General features: G+C 43.9%; 1 protein-coding gene across 2 annotated transcripts in view; it reads right to left on the bottom strand.

The window, feature by feature from the left end:
- RXRG (retinoid X receptor gamma) overlaps nucleotides 1-21,278 on the bottom strand; it is a 198,804-nt gene that overhangs the window by 81,674 nt on the left and 95,852 nt on the right. The gene's annotated exons all lie outside the window — the stretch shown is intronic.

Below are 21,278 nucleotides of genomic sequence, written 5' to 3'. Positions count from 1 at the left end.
TGCCGAGCAAAGGCCCGAGGGAACAGGGAGGAGGCCCATGTGGATGGGAGCAGGGCAGGAAGGCTGAGAGTGAGAGGAGGAGTCAGAGAGGGAACAGGAGCCAGGTCCTGTGTTCACCAACAGTCTTGTAGGACACTGTGAGGACCCTAAGTTTTACTCTGAGTAAAATGAGGGTTCCCATTGCAGCTCAGGGGAAACCAGTCTGACTGGCATCCATGAAGATGCAGGTTCCATCCCTGACCTTGCTCAGTGGGTTAAGGATCCAGCGTTGCCATGAGCTGTGGTGTAGGTGGCAGATGCAGCTTCGATCCCACATTGCTGTGGCTGTGGTGTAGGCCAGAAGCTACATCTCTGATTCGACCCCTAGCCTAGGAACCTCCATATGCCACCGGTGTGGCCCTAAAAAGACAGGAAAAAAAGTACTCTGAAAGAAATGGGAGCATTGGAAGAATTTCAAGCAGAGGACTGAAATGATCTAACCTTTAGCAGTATCTCTGCAGCTGCCCAACTAGGCATAGACTGTATGGTGTTGGGGGGCAGGGGTGGGGGGTCAGCAAGAGCAAAAGCTGCTGCAGTAATCCAGGTGAACGATGATGGGGTCTCCAACCCAGGAGCAGTGATGAAGGTGGTCATAAGTAGTTGGTCCTGGCTGTATTCTAATGGCCAGTAGGATTTTCTGAGATGATGTTGGGGGAGGTAGGGAGATGGGAGCTGTGAGAAGAGGTGAGGATCCAAGGCAACTTACAAGATTTGCGTTTGAGCAACTGGGGGAATGATGATGCCATAACCTGAGGGTGCAGCAGGTGGGTGCTAGAGACCAGGAGCTCAGGTTTGGGTGTATTGAGTTTAGATGTCCAGTAGATGTGGGGATTTTGAGGCAGCAAGCCACTCAAGCCAGCTGCTGTATCCTTGCCAATAACTCTCAGGACACAGAAGCAGTACCCATGTCCATTACCTGGCTCTCAGAGTGGGTGGCCCAAGAGGAAGGCTTATCCACTAGGTTCATGCTGTAATCACTGGGTGCCCAGCTGTCCAGGCCCTTCCCCAGGGACTCCTCTCCATTTATGATGTGTCTGAAGGCTCCAATGCTCACGCACGAAAATCAGCCTTGGAGAAGGAAGCATTTTCAGACTAAAGCTATTGGTAGCTGGGAAATCACCAGGGGTTGGCAGAGTTCCTATCCACTCCTTGTATCCAGCCCCTACCCAGTGAAACCTGGTCCCAGTCTTATGACAATAAATGCTTCAAACTCACCCAACACTAACTGAGCAGCTATTATCTGGCAGGCAATCTGTAGAGCACTTTCCTTTACACTCTCCATTGGATTCTAAACACAGCTATAGATATTATTCCCTTTTTGAAGACAAGGCAACTAAGGGTCAGAAAGCTGTAAACTTGCCACAGTCATGGAACTAGTAAGTGTAGACACTAGTATTTGATGCAGTCTTTTGATTCCAAACGTACCACCATCACTCCATTTTATAATGACTCATGCTTCAAGGCCAAGTGCAAATCATACCTCCTTCATGGAATCTCTGCCAACTCCCTGGTCAAATCTTCCCGGCTATAGCATTTTATTTACATCTCCCCCATGGCACCTATGAGTGTGGGAACTGTTGTTATCTCTGAGTGTGTTGGAACTTCCGACTGGGTTACAACTTTCTTGCAAGCAGAGGCCACACCTTTTCATCCTTACTCCTATACTCTCTAATAATCTCCCTCCCTCCTACAGTAATGAGCTCAGTATGTATATAAAATGTATGCAATTTTACACTTTTTACACTCTCACATAGAACATTACATTTGTGTCTCATATAGTCTGGTAAGTGTTGGGCACACAGGTCCCACCAGTCTCATACATGGCTAAGATTATCTAGACTCAGAGAAGTTGGAGGACTTGTCCAAGGCTTTACAGCTGGGTGGTGGGAAGGGAACTAGGTCTCAAGCATGTAACACCCAACTCAATGCCCCCTGACCCCTAAAGGCCCTTGAGCAAATCCTGAGCCTTGGGTGGAGCCTTAGAAGTATGTCCTCTCTCCCTCTCTTTGGTTTCTCTTCCTTTGTATCCTCATCCCCATGTTCCTCCTCCTCATCTCTGGTTTTCACATTGTCCTTCCCCAGCCCAAATCTCCTAACCCTGAGCAAGAGGAGATAAGCTCCAACCCAGAAAGCAGCTCTGGGGAGACAGAACCCTGTAACACACCTGGGATACAGGGTGACAGGTTAGTCATCTTATTATAACCTTCTCCTATTTGTCCTTGTTGGTAAGGGAGGGAGTCTACCCCAGGTTATGGGGATGACTGAACTTATGACAATTGATACTGGGCAGATGAGATAGTTTATTAATCACATATTCTGTCTGTTTGAGAAGGGAAGATACCACATGTCACAAAGGACCACACAGAGTTGTACCTGAGAACAGAGGGAGCAGGCTGTAGGATGCAGGCTTGTAGTACCTGCAAGAAGTGAGGTGCCTCCCGCTTCCCACAAGAGGATAAAACTGATTGGCTTGAATGATTCCAAAAGCTGGAAGGGAACTAAGACCTGGTACTCAGCATACGCAGGGGTTGTACCTGGTCCATTGGATAAGGAGGGTTGGTTAGGGGACCTTACCTGTGGGAATAGAAGGGGAAGGGAACTTGCAGTTAGGCCATTTGAGACCCTACCAGTTTCACCTGATGTCAAGGCAGCACATAATATCGGGCCTTAATTTGGGGGCCTTACACCACACATCTTTACCAAGTTATCTTTATTTTTTAAGGCATTTTTATTTTGGAATAATTATAGACTTATAAAAACATTACAGAGATAGTAACAGCAATTCCTATATACCCTTTTCTTGGTCTTTCCCAATACTGACATCTTGTATAACCTAGCGCATTTATCAAAACGAAGAAATTAGTATTGGTATAACATCATTAACACACTACAACTCAATTTGGATTTTTTTTTCTTTTTTAGGGCCACACCTGGAAGTTCCCAGGCTAGGGGTTAAAATCAGAGCTGCAGCTGGAGCCTACACCACATCCACAGCAACGCTAGATCCAAGCTGTATCTGTGATCTATGCTGCAGCTTGTGGCAACACTGGATCCTTAACCAACTGAGTGAGGCCAGGGATTGAATCTGCATCCTTACAGACACTATGTCAGTTCTTAACTCACTGAGCCACAAAGGAAACACCTATTTGGATTTTATCAGTTTTTCCACTTATGCTCTTTTCTATTTTTCTATTCTAGGATCGAACCCAGGGTACCACATTGCATTTAGTCATCACATCCCCTTAGTCTCCTCCGGCCTATGACAGTTTCTCAGTCTTTGTTCTTCATGACCTTGACACTTTGAGGGAGTACTGGTGAGATATTTTGTGGAATATCCCCCAATGTGAGTCTATATGAGGGGTTTTCATGTCTAGATTGGGGTTGTGGGTTTTGGATATAACACCACAGAGCTGTGGTGCCTTCTCATCATCATAGCAGGGATACATGACGCCCACATGATGTCACTGGTGATGTTAACCCACATCACCTGATTCAGATGGTGTCTGCCAGATTTCTCCACAGAGGTACATAGTCCCCTTCCATCCATAATTCTTTGGAAATGAATCACTAAGTGCCATCCAGACTCAAGGAAGCAGAGTTAAGCTCCACTTTCTGAAGGGGGAACTGTCTACATATATTATTAAGTCTTCTATAAGGAATATTTGTCCCTTCTCCTCTATTTATTTTTTATTTATTTATTTAGATCAGTATCAACTCATGGATATTTATTTTATTCTTTGGGTTTTAATCCAAAACTACTGTTACTTTGTTACTTAAATTGTTTCAGATCTGGTCCCCAGAGCTCTTTCAGGTTGGCTCCTGTGTCTTTGTGACATACTTTTTTTCCCCCCTTAGCGCTTCTATACTTTCTAAAACTACAAAATATTCTGGGCTTTCTTGTGTTTTTTCCTGCTCCATACAGAATTTGTCATTTCTCCAAAGGGCCCTAAATTTTTTTTATTGGTGAATGATAATCAGAAAACAAACCCTGGATGCTGGTGTGCTTTCTGCTATTGAGGTGTCACTACATTTAGGTCCTCTCAGTGGACAGAGCTAGGAAATACACTTATGTGTACTCACCCATGTACACTTGTATTTCTACAATTAGTTCTATACCTATATGCTTCTGTATATTAAAACTGATATGAGTTCATCCTGATAGTCTGACTCTAATCTAGCACCATGGGGTTGATTCTAGCTTTCCTCCTTTGTTTTCCGTAACTTCTAACCCACCTATTTTTTTTTTTTTTTTGGTTCCTTTTCTCATTAATCTTCTACTAATGTTCATTTTAACTGGATTTCCACTGGAAAAATACTTTGGGCACAACAGTAGTTTTCAAACTTCACAATGCATCAGGATTCCCCAGAAGGCTTGGTAAACACAGGTGGCTGGACCTAACCCCAGAGCTTCTGAGGCAGGAGGTGTAGTCTGAGGCCAAATAGTCTGCATTCATAGCAAGCTCCCAGGTGCTGCTGCTAGTCTGGGACCACACTTGGAGGACCTCTGTTGTCCAGATACCCTGGCCTCTCCAGTAAATGGGGCCTTTACACATAGACGAGAGGTGGTTTAACCCTTCCCTGAGAGTGCCGGGAAAGGGAGGCCAGCCGTGTGCTGGCAGGTCCTCAGGTTGACAGCTGTACTATGCTCCGAAGCCATTTAAGGGAAAGGGGCACAAGTTCTAGAGCAGGGAGATCCCCAGTTTCTAGATAATCACCTCACTGCTTCTGAGCCATGGAGCCATGGCAATGTGCTTGAATGTCTCATCTATTAAATAGAGAAAATAGTATCTTCCTCACAGGCTTTGCATGGAGGAGTAAATATATGCTTACATTTCAGTTCTTCCTCCCCTTTAAAATTTTGTTCCAAAAAGTTGTTCTGGGAGAAAGTACATCTTTAATTCAGGCAGCCTATACAGCTGCAGGCTTCTCCAAAGTTCACCTTCAGCTACTAAGAGAAGTACTATTGCTAGGTCATGGTACTGTAATTTCCCAGAATGCCCAACAAACTTGCTACATTGTTGTGAAGAATAATTTTTTATTTTTTTAAAAATAAAGCTCAAAGTTCCCACCATGGTGCAGTGGGTTTGGAATCTGACTGTAATGGCTCAGGCCCCTGCAGAGGTGTGAGTTCGATCCTCAGCCTGGTGCAGTGGGTTAAAGAATCCGGCATTGCTGCAACAGTGACACAGCTGTGGCTAGGATTCAATCCCTGGCCTGGGAACTTCCACAGGCTGCAGGTGTGGCCATAAAATTAAAAAATAAAAATAAAGCCCAACATTAATTTCTTTTGATTGCTAGCTTTTCACTATTCCCTGAGGAGGATACAGATTTTCACATCCTGGAGCTTTGGATTATGCTGTGCTTCTGTCTGGAACAGCTCTGCCCAATAGAACTTTCTGCAGTGATGGAAATATTCTATGTATGCAATGTCCAATGTGACAGCCACTAGCCATATGTGGCGTTTGAGTACTTGAAATGTGGCCAGAACAACTGAGAAACTATATTTTTAATTTCATTTTAATTAATTTAAATCTCAATATACACATGGGGTTAGTGGCTACTATATTGGATACCATAATTCTAGATGGTCCTCACCACTCCTCCCCCATCTTCTAAAACTATACTCAAACAGACTTGTGACTGCCAAGGGGGAGGGGGAGGGAGTGGGATGGACTGGGAATCTGGGGTTAATAGATGCAAACTATTGCCTTTGGAATGGATAAGCAATGAGATCCTGCTGTATAGCACTGGGAACTATATCTAGTCACTTATGATGGAGCATGATAGAGGATAATGTGAGGAAAAGAATGTACATATACATATGTATGTGTGTGTGCGACTGGGTCACTTTGCTTGTACAGTAGAAAACTGACAGAACTCTATAAACCAACTGTAATAGAAAAAATAAAAAGCATTAAAAAATAAAACTAGGAGTTCCCGTCGTGGCGCAGTGGTTAACGAATCCGACTAGGAACCATGAGGTTGCAGGTTCGGTCCCTGCCCTTGCTCAGTGGGTTAATGATCCGGCGTTGCCATGAGCTGTGGTGTAGGTTGCAGACGCGGCTCGGATCCTGCGTTGCTGTGGCTCTGGCGTAGGCTGGTGGCTACATCTCCGATTAGACCCCTAGCCTGGGAACCTCCATATGCCTTGGGAGCGGCCCAAAGAAATAGCAAAAAGACAAAAAAAAATAAAAAATAAAATAAAATAAAACTATACTCATCCTTCAAGGCCTAGTTTCAATGTCTTCTCTTCATGCTAAGAAAATGGAAAGGTTGGGGGTGGGGAGGAGAGATGGACTGGGGGTTTGGGATTGGCATATGCACACTGGGGTATGTGAAATGATTGGCCAATGGGGACCTGCTATATATATATAACACAGGGAACTCCACCCAATGTTCTGTGATAATCTATGTGGGAAGAGAATCTGAAAGAAGATGTATACGTATGTACGTATGACTGAATCATTTTGTCGTACAGCAGAAATTATCACAACCTTGTAAATCAACTAAACTTCAATAAAACAAAAACACACATACACACAAAAGAAACAGATCTCTCCTCCATACTCCCATAGACTTTTATACTATTTCTAATATCTCAGGTTCTAGGAATTTTTTGGCTGTATTTCTACTCCTCAATAGACTATGGGCTTCTTGCAGACAGGGACTGTGACTTTCTCTTCTCCGTAGTGCCTGTGCCTAGCAAAATGCCTGGCACATAGTAGGTGCTTCCTATTTGTTGAATGAATGGACAAATGAATGAGCACAAGTCAAGGACTTGAGCCCAATCTTTATTTCTAATTTCTGCTCAGTGGGGAGGAGCAGAGGAAGAGTCAAATATGGGAGACCACGATCCATCTGGTCTTGTCATGACCTTCCTCCTCTGGTGGCAAAGAGGGTGGTGGGAAAGAGCAAGTGAGATTAGGACAGGGATCAGAACTCAGTGCCCCATTTGTTTAAGAAAGCTTAAAGTATTAACTGCAAGGAAACTTTAGGGACTTCAATATCAGAGCAAGTAGCTAACAGGGAATTTCTAACTGTGAAACCAAAAGAGGGGGAAAATTTTTATTAACACATTAACATGGCAGAATTATATTTTGTTAATAAGGCACAGCATTTTACCTAGGCATTCATGTCTGTGAAAACTAGTTCTTATGACTAGCTGCTTTATTATTTTTATGTCAAAAGAAGTCATACTTGTTGTTTGTATTTATTTATTTATTTATTTCCTTTTTAGGGCTGTACCTGTGGCATACGGAGGTTCCCAGGCTAGGGGTTGAATCGGAGCTACAGCTGCCAGCCTATACCACAGCCTCAGCAACGCAGGATCCAAGCTGCATCCATGACCTGCAACACAGCTCATAGCAACGCCGGATCCTTAACCCACTGAGTGAGGCCAGGGATTGAACCTGCAACCTCATGGTTCCTGGTCAGATTTGTTTCCACTTCATCATGGCAGGAACTCCTGGTGGGTTGTTTTTTAAATCAACAAAACTTATGGTTTAAATCGCATCACTGAAATAACAAACACCACACATGCTGGACACACACTCCAACTTGTGGTTTAGTCACTGAGAAACTAACCAAGTTCCTTTATTTTTTTTTTTATTTTATTTTATTTATTTATTTATTTTGCTTTTTAGGGCCCCACCTGCAGCATATGGAGGTTCCCAGGCTAGGGGTCAAATTGGAGCTACAGGTGCCAGCCTATGCCACAGTCACAGCAACACTGGATCTGAGCCACATCTGCAATCTACCACAGCTCACAGCAATGCTAGATCCTTAACCCACTGAGGGAGGCCTGGCATCGAACCGGCATTGTCATGAATAAGAGTCAGGTTTATTACTGCTGAGCCACAACAGGAATTTCCCAAGTTTCTTTAAAGCTAGCTAGAGGCCTAAACCTCTCAAGGGGTAATACTACACCTAAAAGTTTCATTGCTTTCTTTCAAAAGTGTTTTGAGTATTCCTACATGTGACGCACTGGACTGAGTCAGGGGAGGATGCAATATGGCCCCATTCACTAGAAGCTAATACTCTAGGCAAGAACTACAAGAAAAGATAGGCATTGGGCTGAAGGACTTTGATACAACTGTTATTTTGGTAAATACTCATTTTTTTCATAGTTCAGATATTAACTGATAAAGACCCATTGTCTCCAGACCAGATTCCCAAATTTAGCCTTGAATACCAGGGTGTGGTGTGTGACTTGGGAATAGGAAGTAAGCCATAAAATGGAAACGGAATGAAAGACAGAGAGAGAGGGGGGAGAGTTTGGGCCCAAGATGCCTCTGGCTGTGGTTATTTCTTCTGTTCCAAACAGCTGGCTGGGTGTCAGGAGTTTGGGATGACTCACCATGTAGGAGGGGTGCTGGGGGGAAGAATAACAGAGAACGCACAGAGAAGGGGAGCCCCTTCTGCCCCCAGGGGTGTGGCTCACAGCCTTACACAGGCCAGCTGACAGCATGCCCTTCAGGGCTAAGGAGCCATTTTATGGGGTGGTTTTTAAGAGTCCCCCCAACCCAGTGCCCAGGGGCTCACCCAAGAACACAGAAACTTCAGCGTCCTTGCTTATACACCCGAGCAACCAGAGGCAAAGAATCGCTAAAAAGCAGAAGCATTCACTTGTCAGAACAGAGGTGTTAGCTCAAGTCTTCCTTCCAAGAAGGAGGGGAGGGAGGGGAGAAGGGAGGGCTGATCTTGAGCACAGAATCTCATCAGGGAGCCAGGTTGCAAAGACCCATGTGGCCATGTGATGTGAGCTCCTCCTGCAGGCTCAGTGGGCTCAAGGATGCTGTGGACCGACTTTAGTCTCCCTTCCTCCCAAACACCTAGGCTGAAGCCCTAACGCCAGCACTGAAGAATGTGACTGTGGAGACAAGGCCTTTATTTATTTTTTTTTATTTTATTTTATTATTATTTCCCCAATACAACTTTTTTTTTTTTTTTTTACTACTGTACAGCATGGTGATCCAGTTACACATACATGTATACATTCTTTTTTCTCACATTATCATGCTCCATCATAAGTGACTAGACAGAGTTTACAGAGCAGGATCTCATTGCTAATCCATTCCAAAAGCAATAGTTTGCATCTACCAACCCCAAGCTCCCAATCCATCCCACTCCCTCCCCCTTCCCCTTGGCAACCACAAGTCTATTCTTCAAGTCCATGATTTTCTATGTGGTATATATACACAATGGAATACTACTCAGCCATAAAAAAGAACAAAATAATGCTATTTGCAGCAACATGGATAGAACTAGAGACTCTCATACTGAGTGAATTAAGTCAGAAAGAGAAAGACAAATACCATGTGACATCACTTAAATCTGGAATCTAATTTACGGCACAAGAGACAGGGCCTCTAAGGAGATGATTTAGCTAAAATGAGACAGTGAGGGTGAGCTAGAGAGCAGCCTGACCCATGTCCTTAGAAGAAGAGGAGGTGAGGACACTCAGAGAGACACCAGGGGTATGTGCTCCCAGGGAGGAGACCCTGTGCAGAAGCAGCAGGAGGGTGGCCATTTGTCAGCCCAGAGGAGAGGCTTCCTGGGAAGCCAACCCTGCCAGCACCTTGGTCTTGGACTTCAACCTCCAGAACTGCGAGAAAATAGATTTCTGCCATTTGAGCCCCGGTCTGCAGTGTTTTGTCACGGCAGCCCTGGCAAACTAATACAGCGAGGAGAGGAGTAGGTGACATGGGCCAAATGAGGTGTCCTAGGAGGTTCTCAGCTGCAGCACATTCCCTATGTCCCTGCAGTTTTATTCCTGTACCAGTCCTGACCCCAGACAGTTGTTACAGGAAACAAAAGCCTAGAATGTATATAGATGTGGACTGGGGCACTTTGCTGTACAGCAGATATTGACAGAACATCACGAATCAACTATACTTTAATTTTTTTAATTATTTATTTATTTATTTTGCTTTTTAGGGCTGCACTCACAGCATATAGAAGTTACCAGGCTAGGGGTGGAATTGGCGCTGTAGCCTCCGGCCTATGCCATAGCCACAGCAACACCGGATCCTTAACCCACTGAGCAAGGCCAGGGATGGAACCCACATCCTCATGGATACTAGTCGGATTTGTTTCCACTGAGCCATGATGGGAACTCCACCTCATTTAACTGTTAATGCAAATTGGAGTCTCCAAAGAAATTCATTGGTTTCCCCCAGGTCACACTGTTAGGACATGCTGGACCCGGGTTGAAAACCAGGCCCTCTGCTCCCACATCCAGCACTCCCTCTGAAACACCCCCAAAGGGCTCCCTTGACAGGGGCTGCACCCCATTCTCTCCTTTGAAAGTCTGCTTGGTCCTCCCAGGAACAAAGTCACCCCTAACTCTTCACTAGAGTTTCCAAGTAAGTCTGGTGATATAGAGAAGAAAACTATTAAGTCCTAACTCTATTTTTACTGGATGCTCCAAGCCACCCCAACCATTAGTAGTTAAGAAAGAGCCACATACCACCCCAAAGATAGTATAAGGAATCATTTAAGAAAGTATGATTGCTTTCTGGACAATAGGCTACATTTTTTCCCACCTCAACTGAGTTTGCTGAGCACAATTCTGTCTGGAGCTCCTTGTCAATATCTATTTTTAATGGGCTATATTTGTTTATTTATTTATTTATTTATTGTCTTTTTTAGGTCCACACCTGTGGCCTATGGAAGTTCCCAGGCTAGGGGTCAAATCAGAGCTGCAGGGGCCATGTTTATAATTGGATGGATTTATAACCTGTTCCACATGGGCACTTGCTTTCTTTCTGGAATCACAGAGGTATTTTAATAGATGGGATATGGCAGCAAAGAAGCAACTAGAAACAGGTTGGTCCTGGATGTCTGTGGAGCTGAGAATCCTGACTATTCTTATGACAGGTCATGCAACATTTCACGAAGAAAATCGCTTCACCTCTGTGCTCTGGTTCCTATTTCTACAAAAGAGATGGATCTCTCCTGGGAGAGACAGGGCATCTAGGTGATTACAAGGTTTAGTGACTGCCGAGAGAAACTGTCAATAGAAACCCCTATGATTTAATTCTGTTGGACAAATACTTAAGGTGTATCTATGACATGCTACGCAGAGATTCATTGCTGGAGATAGGGTGTTTTTTAAGCAAAATTATTGAACATGATCATCAGAGCTAGAAGAAATCTTAGAGATCATGTGGTCTGCTCCCCTCCCTTTAGAAATGAGGAACATGAGGCCTTGACTTCTTCAAGGTCAAACTATGGGTTCTTGGCAGGCAGGGGACTAGGGTCTTCCTGATTCCTGGTCCAATGGTTCCAACATCCTGCGGAGAGTCGGACCCTTATGAGAATATTGTGTACAAGTGGGTTTACCACACTGTGAAAACCATGTGCACGTCTGGAAGGAATCCACAAAAAATAACCAAAATTAACAAGGGATGGAAAGTAGATCTTTAAATGAAGTAGCAAAGATTCCAGTTGGACCTAAGGAAGCCCTTTCTAGCTGCCAGGGTGATAAAAACAACAAAATGAGCAAATCGAAGGAAAGCATGCTAAGAAATTCTCAAGAGGAAAAAGGACAGGAAAAAAGCATCCATTTTTGAAGACTAGAGGGTCACCTGCCCCCAAACAAGGAGCTTCAGCAAATAATCTCACTGTGTCACCCTGCTCTATTAGAATTCGGTTATGATTCCAAGTGCCTTCTATAAGACTCTGGCCAAAGAAACTGCTATTACTGAGTCCTGCATCACTGATCCTGTAATTTGTTTGAAATTTCTTCTTAAAAGCACTTCCTTGCCCTCTGTTTTTTGTTTGTTTGTTTGTTCTTGTTTTTCAAAAAGCCTGCATATTTAATGCCTTTATAAGGGAACAGAACAGAATGTAGAACATCTGAATCACAGAATTTGAGGATTTTTTTTTTTTTTTCTCCAGAGGTGACACGCTGAGGGATTAGAGTCTTGGCTGTAACCACAGGTCCTGGCAAGCAAAGGTCAAGTGCAGGGCGAAGTTAGTTGACAGACACCATAGATCTCGACAGGCAGGGTCCTGGAGATCAAAGCAGCGTCATCAAGCACGGCTGAACTCTGACCTTAGCGCAAAAAAAGGCCATTTGCTTTCTAACCTTTTTACATAATCTAAATATAGGTCACCTGAAGTTCAGGATCACATCAGAAGCAGAACAAGGTCAGAGGCTTGACAACAACAGTGTTGAAGATGCTAGGATGACCTTGAAAAGGGCAGTTGCTGTTCATCTCCCCTTGTCTATGGGAGGACAGGTCGCTGTTCATCTCCCCTTTAACACCTCAAAGTTGCCCTGGGTGCACCCAGACAGAAAGTTCATGACATTTAGGGGGCATCCACCCAGAGTAATGAGATACCCTTGTGTATGTAGGAAAAGAGATAACACCAAACCCCAGGTTGTCAAGGGGTCTGTCCCCTACTCCTTTCCTATCTCTTTCAAACATCACCTGCAAAGGCAACCTGCCATGTCCCTAAACAGGTATCAATAACCACCTCATTCCTTCTCCCCAGCTCCTCCCTCTGGGACTGACCCAGCTCAGTCTCCAGCTCCAGCTGAGGTTGAACAATAAGATACACACTCCTGGGCATCTACTTCCCCTGATACTGGCCCCTGCTTCATAAAAGCTGGCTTTAGCCAACTAACCTCCACCTTGAACCTGTAAATGTTGCTGTATTCAGAATGAATCTCCATGGCTGCCAAACATAAGAATGACAGACCCTGCCATCTCAGCTAAAGGTCACTTACTAAAAGCCAGAACCGACATTATAACAGAGACAGAGAGGGGCATATAAACCTCTGGCTTCCACATGTTCTCTGACACTTGCCTCTTCTTGGGCTTTCAGCTAACTTTTGGAGTTCACATATTTCATCAAAAGTCCTGACTAGTAGCAAAACAAGACCAACCTAACAAGACAACCCAGATGCTAAACCCATTTGTTTCAAGGCTCCCCCAAAGGACGCTGAGGGACTCACATGAAAACAGCTTCCTGTTCCAAGGAGTCGTGAACTTGAATTCATCTCACTGGACTCTAGGACTCGTCCTGAAGCCCCACATCCTGCTGACATCACTTAGCTTTAAGCCAGAAGAGAGCAGGTAGTTTAGACCTGATGGATTTTCCTTCCTTCACAGGCTGTGCTGTCTTGCATTTCTGCTTATGTTTCACCAGCAAAATGTTAGGGAAAAGGCCACTGGTTCTCCTTCCTTCCTCCCTACCTAATCCAGGAGAGAATTCTTTCTGTACCAAGAAGGAGTATGCAGACATGCACATATATGCCCACATGCACGAAAAGCACACAGGTCACAAACACTCAGGCTAGAATTTGGCAGGTAGTCAGTCCTGTCTCTTTTAAGCAACTGAGCCGCTTTCAAGAGATTCTAAAAGGATGACTCCACAATCTCCAGGTAAAGGATGTCACTATTTATTTATCTCTCTGTGCTCACTCGAATCTCCCCGAAACCCCAGTCTCCATGAAGATAAGGATTCTATCATTATTTTGGGATCCCAGCCACCTAGCCCTGTTTCTGTACAGGATGGGCCTCCAATAAATGTATATTTGGATGAATTAAAACCTCTCCCTTATCTGGAGAGGAGACCTTAATGCAAGGAAAGGCCTCTTTCTTCTCCTAAATGTCTTCAGTGGCATCTTCCCCTTGATAGTGCCCAAGTCACATCTCTACATCTAGAAAAACAAACCCCGAAATTTCCAAAGTAACAGTAGGTGTTATGTGGCTAATGGACATCAAAGTCAGGTTCTTATTTAGTACTGTTATCCCACACCCAGTTGCCTCTCTTTATTGTGGTTTTACCATAACTTAGCAGCCTAATTTAAATTGTAAGTTTACAAAATACCTTTAAAAAAATGGATTGAGGAGTTCCCATCGTGGCACAGTGGTTAACAAATCCAACTAGGAACCATGAGGTTGCGGGTTCGATCCCTGCCCTTGCTCAGTGGGTTAACGATCCGGCGTTGCCGTGAGCTGTGGTGTAGGTTGCAGATGCGGCTCGGATCCCGTGTTGCTGTGGCTCTGGCGTAGGCCGGTGGCTACAGCTCCGATTTGACCCCTAGCCTGGAAACCTCCATATGCCGCGAGAGCGGCCCAAGAAAATGGCAAAAAGACAAAAAAAAAAAATGGATTGAAGAAATTCCCATTGTGGCTCAGAGGGTTAAGACCCGACTAGCATCCATGAAGATGCAATTTCAATCCCTGGCCCTGCTGCAGGCTACAACATAGGTCGCAGATGTTGCTGATCTGGCGTTGCTGATCTGTTGGCTAGCTGCTGCAGCTCTGATTCTACCCCTACCCTGGGAATTTCCATATGCCACAGGTACAACCCTAAAAAGAAAAAAAAAAAAAAAAGAAAGAAATGGATTGAAGAAACTTTAAATCAGCCAATCACACTACAAAAAAGAAAAAAGATACAACTGTCAGGGTTTATGCTGCACTGAGAAATGAATAAATCATTGAATGACCAGACATCAGAAGAAAGGATAGATATAAGAAACTGAATAATGTCTCCTTGCCGAAGACAAGGAACCTGTGAATGTGAACCTACATGGCAAAATGGACACTGCAGATGTGATTACAGATCTTTAAATGGGGAGGTTGTTCTGGATTATCCAGATGGGCCCTAAATGCAACATAAGTGTCTGATGAGGGAGAGACAGAGGAAGCTTCCACACAGAAGACGAAGAGAAAGCAATGTGACCACAGAGGCAGAGATGGGAGTGATGCTGGCAGCCACAAGAAGCCATACTCCTTCCCTGGTGCCTCTGGAGGGAGTATGGCTCCTCGACATTTTGCTTTCAGCCCAGTGATACTAGTTTCAGACTTTTGGCCTCCAGAACTATGAGAGAATAAATTTCTGCTGTTTTATGCCACACACACACACACAAAGAAAGAAAGAAAGAAAGAGGAAGGAAGGAAGAAAGAAGGGAGGGAAGGAGAGGGGAAGGGAAGGGAAGAGAAAGGAAGGGGAAAAAGAAACAGATTCAAGACAGTGATCTAATCACCAATGCACTGATGTTGGACCTCCTGACAGGTGTGAGTGGTTACTGTGCTTGGGGCCAGATGACTCAAACATGGGATCCTTTGCTGCTTTTCCATGGCTGTTCTAGCCTCTATTGCAAGAAGCCAAGCTCTAATAATCTAGAGCAGGGTCTGGCAGTTGATAGCCACGAGGTAAATGTTTCTTGATTTAGTAGAATGAATAAATGCATGAATGAATGAATGTCTTGACGTTTTCTATTCTATTGCTAGAAGCTCCAGCCCTGGTGAGCCTTGTAGGCTTAGTCCCAAGAGACTGAGGTGGTCGTTGTTGAACTATGGCATTACCAGCTCTCCCAGCCAGAAGTAGGGGTACCTCATCACTTTGCACCTCCATGGGTCCAGTCTCAAAATGCCAGCTCTGTCATTTGTATCGCCTTACTCCCAGTAACCAGTTTCTGTATTACTTAGGACTCTTGGCTGCATAAGACAGGAATTCAACTACAATGATCTTAGATGGAAAGGGTCCCTAAGAGACTTAGTGCATCCTTCTCAAGAAGTTCACTGCCTCTGTCAGGCAGCCCTCCCCATACAGTTAGTCTGACCAGTCCCTGCAGGGCTGGGAAGGATGACAGCTCCCACTGTTACCAGCCAGCCCCAGGAAACAGTACCCTTCCTGGCCGCTTCCCCTGAACCCTGCCCATATCATGACAATCAGTGCATTTTTGAAACCCTACTCATTATCCAGTCTGAGTGTGTCATCTCTTTCCTGCTGAGACGGGACACACACCTCTGCCTTTAACTTCTTTCTGACCCAAAGCAAACGAATAAACAAAAACTTCCCGGGGGTCGGGGTAGGTTGTTTTTAATCAGTTTTCTTACATAGAGTAATTGCTCAATAGATATTGATTGGTTAAATCATAAAATCATACCATCAGTAATAAAACTAACCTCCCACTCTTCTAATTACAGGTAAGTAGACAATCTCCCCTGGATTTCAAAGTTTAGGGGAGAGAAATGCAACATTTTAAAAAACAAGAATTTTGGAGTTCCCATTGTGGCTCAGTAGGTTATGAAGCCAACTGGTATCCATGAGGATGCAGGTTCAATCCGTGGCCCTGCTCAGTGGGTTAAAGATCCAGCGCTGCTGGGAGCTGTGGGCTGTGTATACGCAGCAGAAGCGGCTTGGATCCTGCATTGCTATGGCTGGCAGCTGTAGCTCCCATTCAACCCCCAACCTGGGAATCTCCATATGCCACAGTTGTGGCCCTTAAAAACCCCAATAAACAAACAAACAAAAATAATGGTGTATCATTTTAAGTTGATACATCATCTATTTCTTAGTAGAGCCATGGTTCTCAACCTTGGCTGCACAACAAAAAACTATCTTGCTTGATGGACTTTTATAGTATTCCCTGGACCCATCCCCCCAAATTCTGATTTAATTAGTCTGGAGTAGATCCCAGGCACTGGCAATTTTTTAAAGCTTCCCAGGTTGTTCTAAAGGGCATCTAGAATGGGATGGCAAATCACCATTCTTGGCAGTACCCACCTTCTCCTTCCCAGGAGTGGTAAATCTCTACTTTAGCCATAATGAGGTCGCAGAGGTGAAGAAAAAAGTATAGAGACTATTGAAGAAAAAGATACCTAGGCAAAGTATTTCAAAATACTTACTTTCCCTCTTTTTTTTTTTTTTTTTTTTTTTTTTGCTTCTTAGGGCCGCACCCACGGCATATGGAGGTTCCCAGGCTAGTAGTCTAATCGGAGCTACAGCTGCCGGCCTACACCACAACCACAGCAAATGGGACCCAAGCCATGTCTGCGACCTACACCATAGCTCACAGCAACACTGATCCTTGACCCACTGAGCGAGGCCAGGGATTGAACCCGCAACCTCATGGTTCCTAGTCAATTCGTTTCTGCTGTACCAGGACGGGAACTCCCAGACACCTCTTTTATAATCAGGTGCTGTGGTTCTCAACCCAAGCTGCATGGGAGACTCAGCTGAGGAGTATTTGCAAACGTTCATGCTTTGCCCCCATCTCAGACTAATTATATCAGAGTCTTTGGGGTGGGGCCCAAACAACACTATGTTTTTAAATTCTCCAGCTAAGTCTGATATGGCCAGGGTCGAAGATGATTAGTCTAGATAAGGCAACTTCTCTAAAAGGGCTTGAAATTTGCATCCTAGATTCTCCCTTTTTTTAAGAAGAAATTCAGACTTTTCAAACAGAGAACACCAGAACACCGTGAAGTCTTGTCTAGGAACTGTGATTAAAGGGTATTGTTGGTAAGCATGGTTATGAATTTTCATTGCAGTGTGGCAATATGGGGGGCTGGATGAAAAACAGTAAGTTTCCATGGCTATCTGCTGACGTCCAATGCAGTCATTAATTGGTAAACAGATGGCTTATAGGCAACTGCACATGGTTTTGACACGAACTAGCTACCTGATTTGGGCAAGATCTTCCATCTCTCTGAGCCTCAATTTCTTCAGATGGAAACTCATCCAGCTTGGTGTTTCTTAACCTCAGCTGTGTGGCAGAATGCTTAGGAAGGTGTTAAAATATACCTGTGTCGAGGTGGCTCCCCCAGGCATTCTGATTTGATTGATCTGGAATGGGGCCTGGCCACCAGTATTTCTAGAGTATCCCCAAGGGATTCCAATGTGGGACTAAATTGAGAACCAGAGCAATGATGATCCTGATGGTCCATTTCTAGCTCCAGCCTTCCCTTGGGCTTAAGAGGCCCAGCTTCCAGGAGTGTCTGAGCTATTAGAAGAGGTAAGTAGTCAATGATTGGTACATCCATCCCTGAAGCACACTCAAAGCTAGCTACTTTGCCTCATCAAAGGGCCATAGTTTCTTTTTTAAAAATCTCAAGTTCCCTGGAGGCCTAGCAGTTAGGGATCTGAGATAGCCACTGGTGTCGCTCAGCTCACTGCTATGGAGCAGCTTCAGTCCCTGCCCTGAGAACTTCTGCATGCTGTGGATGTGGCCAAAAAAAATCTGTCAAGCAAAAAACGAAAAACAGCTTTCAAAATTGGTTCCTGGATATGCTGTGCCTCTGACATTTTTAAAGGACCTGAGAAGATGTTCAGGAGTCCTTGTCATAGTCCAGCCTCAGTGCCTATAAAGAACAGCCAGTTGAATAAATGGTGTTTTCAGCATGTGGCTGAAAGTTTCCTTGATCCCATTTCCACCCTTCCCAGTGTCCTCTAGGCATCTGGGCTGTGGGCCCACGTACATTTTCACAGCGCAGCCTTCAAGGGCTGATCCCTATTTCAGTTTGGATTCTTTGCCAGGTGGCCTCGCCTAAGTCCAATTTCCCATGGGCTGGTGGAACCACCAGTGTGAAAGAACATGATAAAATTCGGGAGCTGGAGCTTCTCCAGCCACATGATGTCAGGAGAACTGAGTCCATCTCAACCTCCCAAGGTCACTATGCTCCCACAACCAGAGCCATCCTGGAAGCCCTCAAAGGATGGCTTCCACATTGCATTTCAACACCCTGTGGAGAACAAAGCAACAGGAAAGAAAAAGGAAAAATAAAATAAAATAAAAAATGAAGGAATCACTAGTTCAAGGCCAGTTCCAAAAAGCAAGTAGTTAAATAAAAATTTTGAACTGAACTAAATTTCTGGACACTGAGAAATCACACAATTAAAAACCAGGATAAATGTAGTTACATCTAGACACTCTGGGCAGTAAAGATCCAGGTTTGTAGGCTGAACTGTAGAGTTAATTGCTCCAACCTGCACCCCTTTTCTGCTACAGCTTCTCACACAGCTTCTCAATACTAAACAAGTGCTTTTCCACCTGAAGGCTGACATGGCAAGGGGAAACCACATCTGGCAAAAACCTGCATCTCTGGCTCAAGGGCTTAGATTGATTCTAGTGGAGTAAATTTTATAGCTTAGAGAATTTTGCATTTTCAAGTAGCTTTGCAAAACTGTGGTTTCCAAGGAGATTTTCTGTGTGAAAAAGTGAGAGGGGCCACCTGGGTCTTTACATGGGATTCACCTAGTGTTTCTGCCTCCCCACATCCTCCCCATTCTCAAGATAAAAATCTGACTTACTAAGAACATTTCTTGAGTTTTGTCATTATTCATTAAACTGGTCTAGATCCTTCACACCAGAAGGAGAAACAAGATATAAGATGGAAGCAGAGTGCCTGGGGAAAGGTCAGGAACAGATTTAAATATGTCCCACTAAGCAGGTCAGTTAGTGTGCCTGCTATCAAACTACTACACCAGCTGTCACCCACTATATCCTTACCCCGGCCCCACCCCTCCTCCGCCCAGGGAAAATGTCCAGAGGAATCTCCAACCCTCAAGAAGAGTGAGCAAGTCTTACTTCCAGGCCAGGCCCACCCTGGTAACACAGGAGATGAAGCACCCCCAAGAAATACAGAGGCCAGGAATAGCACTAGGTCACAGGCGGGGAGCAGAAACTGGTGACTTTACAAACCGGACTAGAATGCTGGATGCCTGCAGACACTGCGCTATTGGCATGGTCCAGCTGTGTAGCTCGCTGGTGAAGAGCGTGGGAGTTGACGTAAGACTAACCTTGGTTCACTTCCCAAGTCCTCTGCCTTCTCACTTAAGCAAGTTACGCAACTTTCTGATCCTCAGTCTCTTCCACTGTAAGATGGGGAAAGGCCACTTACTTCACAGTAGTACCGTAAGGATTATGGCAACGTGAATGCCGAAACACAGGAGGTTCTTGAGAAATTGCAGCTGTTTAATTAATTGAAGTACAGCTGATTTACAGTGTTTTAGGTATATGGCACAGTGACTCAGTCATACATATAGATATAAATATAAAATCCTTTTCAGATTCTTTTCCATTATGGTTTACAATAAGATATTGAATATGGTTTCCTGTGCTATAGAGTAGGTCCTTGTTTATTTTATATGCAGTATTATGAATCTTTCAATCCCAAATTTCTCATTTATCCCTCTCCCTCCTTTCCCCTTTAGTAACCATAAGTTTGTTTTCTATGTCTCTGAGTATTTGCTTTATAGATTCCACATATAAGTGATACCATATGATATTTGTCTTGCTCTGATTTACTTCACTCAGTATGATAATCTCCAGGTTCATCCATGTTGCTACAAATGGCATTATTTAATTCTTCTTTATGGCTGAAAAGTATTCCATTGTATTTATATACCACATCTTCTTTATCGATAGACCTTTAGGCTACTTCTATGTCTTGGCTATTGTAAAATAGTGCTGCAGTGAATATTGGGACACATGTATCTTTTCAAATTATGGTTTTCTCCAAATATATGCCCAGGAGTGGGATTGCTGGATGATATGGCAACTCAATTTTTAGTTTTTTAAAGAATCTCCATATTCTTCTCCATCGTGGCTGCACCAATTGACATTCCCACTAACAGTGCAGGAGTGTTCCCTTTTCTCCACACCCTCTCCAGCATTTGTTATTTGCAGACTTTTTAATGATGGTTATTCTGTTGTAGTCTTGCTTTTGATTGGTGGATTACCATCCATCCAGTTCCTCAGGTAAAAAAAATCTCAGCATCATCCTTGACTACTTCATTTTCCACATTTATCATGTCAAATCAATCACATGGTCTGATGTTTTTACTGCAAAATTTTTTCTTGAATCTTGCCTCTCATTTCCATTTTCCATGTTCACGGCTACTATTCTGGTCTAAACTCTCACCCTCCTTCATCTGTAAAAACATTATAATTCTTGAACAAAAATAAGCTCAACAAATATTAGTTGAAAAAGGATGAATGAGTGAACCAATCTCCACCCAGACAGACTACTATCAGGGTTAAATGAGATACTTAAGGGAAAGCATAGTTGGCATGATGTTTGGTACATAGTAGGAACTCAGCAAAGATGAGTAATTATATATAAGAAATATTAGAAAGCATAGACTTTGGACCCAAGCAGTCTGAGTTCCAATCCCAGTTCCACATTATACATTTATTTTGTATATGATCTCTGTGCCTCCATTTTTCCATCTGTAAAATGTGGATGACTATAATAAGGTGGTTGTGAGGATTAAATGATCTAATTTACAGAAAGCTTTTAGAACAGTGTCTAGCCTATGGAAAGTGCCCAATATGTTACTTGTCATTACTTTTATTAGTTTTCTGCCTCCTGTCTTTCATAGGTCGACAAGTTAGGCTTCATGAAAGGAAATGCGCACTATATTTGGTCTCATGTATGATACCCTAAAACTATATAGAGGAAAGCTCATCACCTCATTTTCACCCAGTAAAC

This window comes from Sus scrofa, chromosome 4 (genome assembly GCF_000003025.6).
Source record: "Sus scrofa isolate TJ Tabasco breed Duroc chromosome 4, Sscrofa11.1, whole genome shotgun sequence".
NCBI lineage: Eukaryota > Metazoa > Chordata > Mammalia > Artiodactyla > Suidae > Sus > Sus scrofa.
The sequence above is the reverse complement of the archived record's forward strand: the minus strand, read 5'-3'. Positions and strand labels throughout refer to the sequence as shown.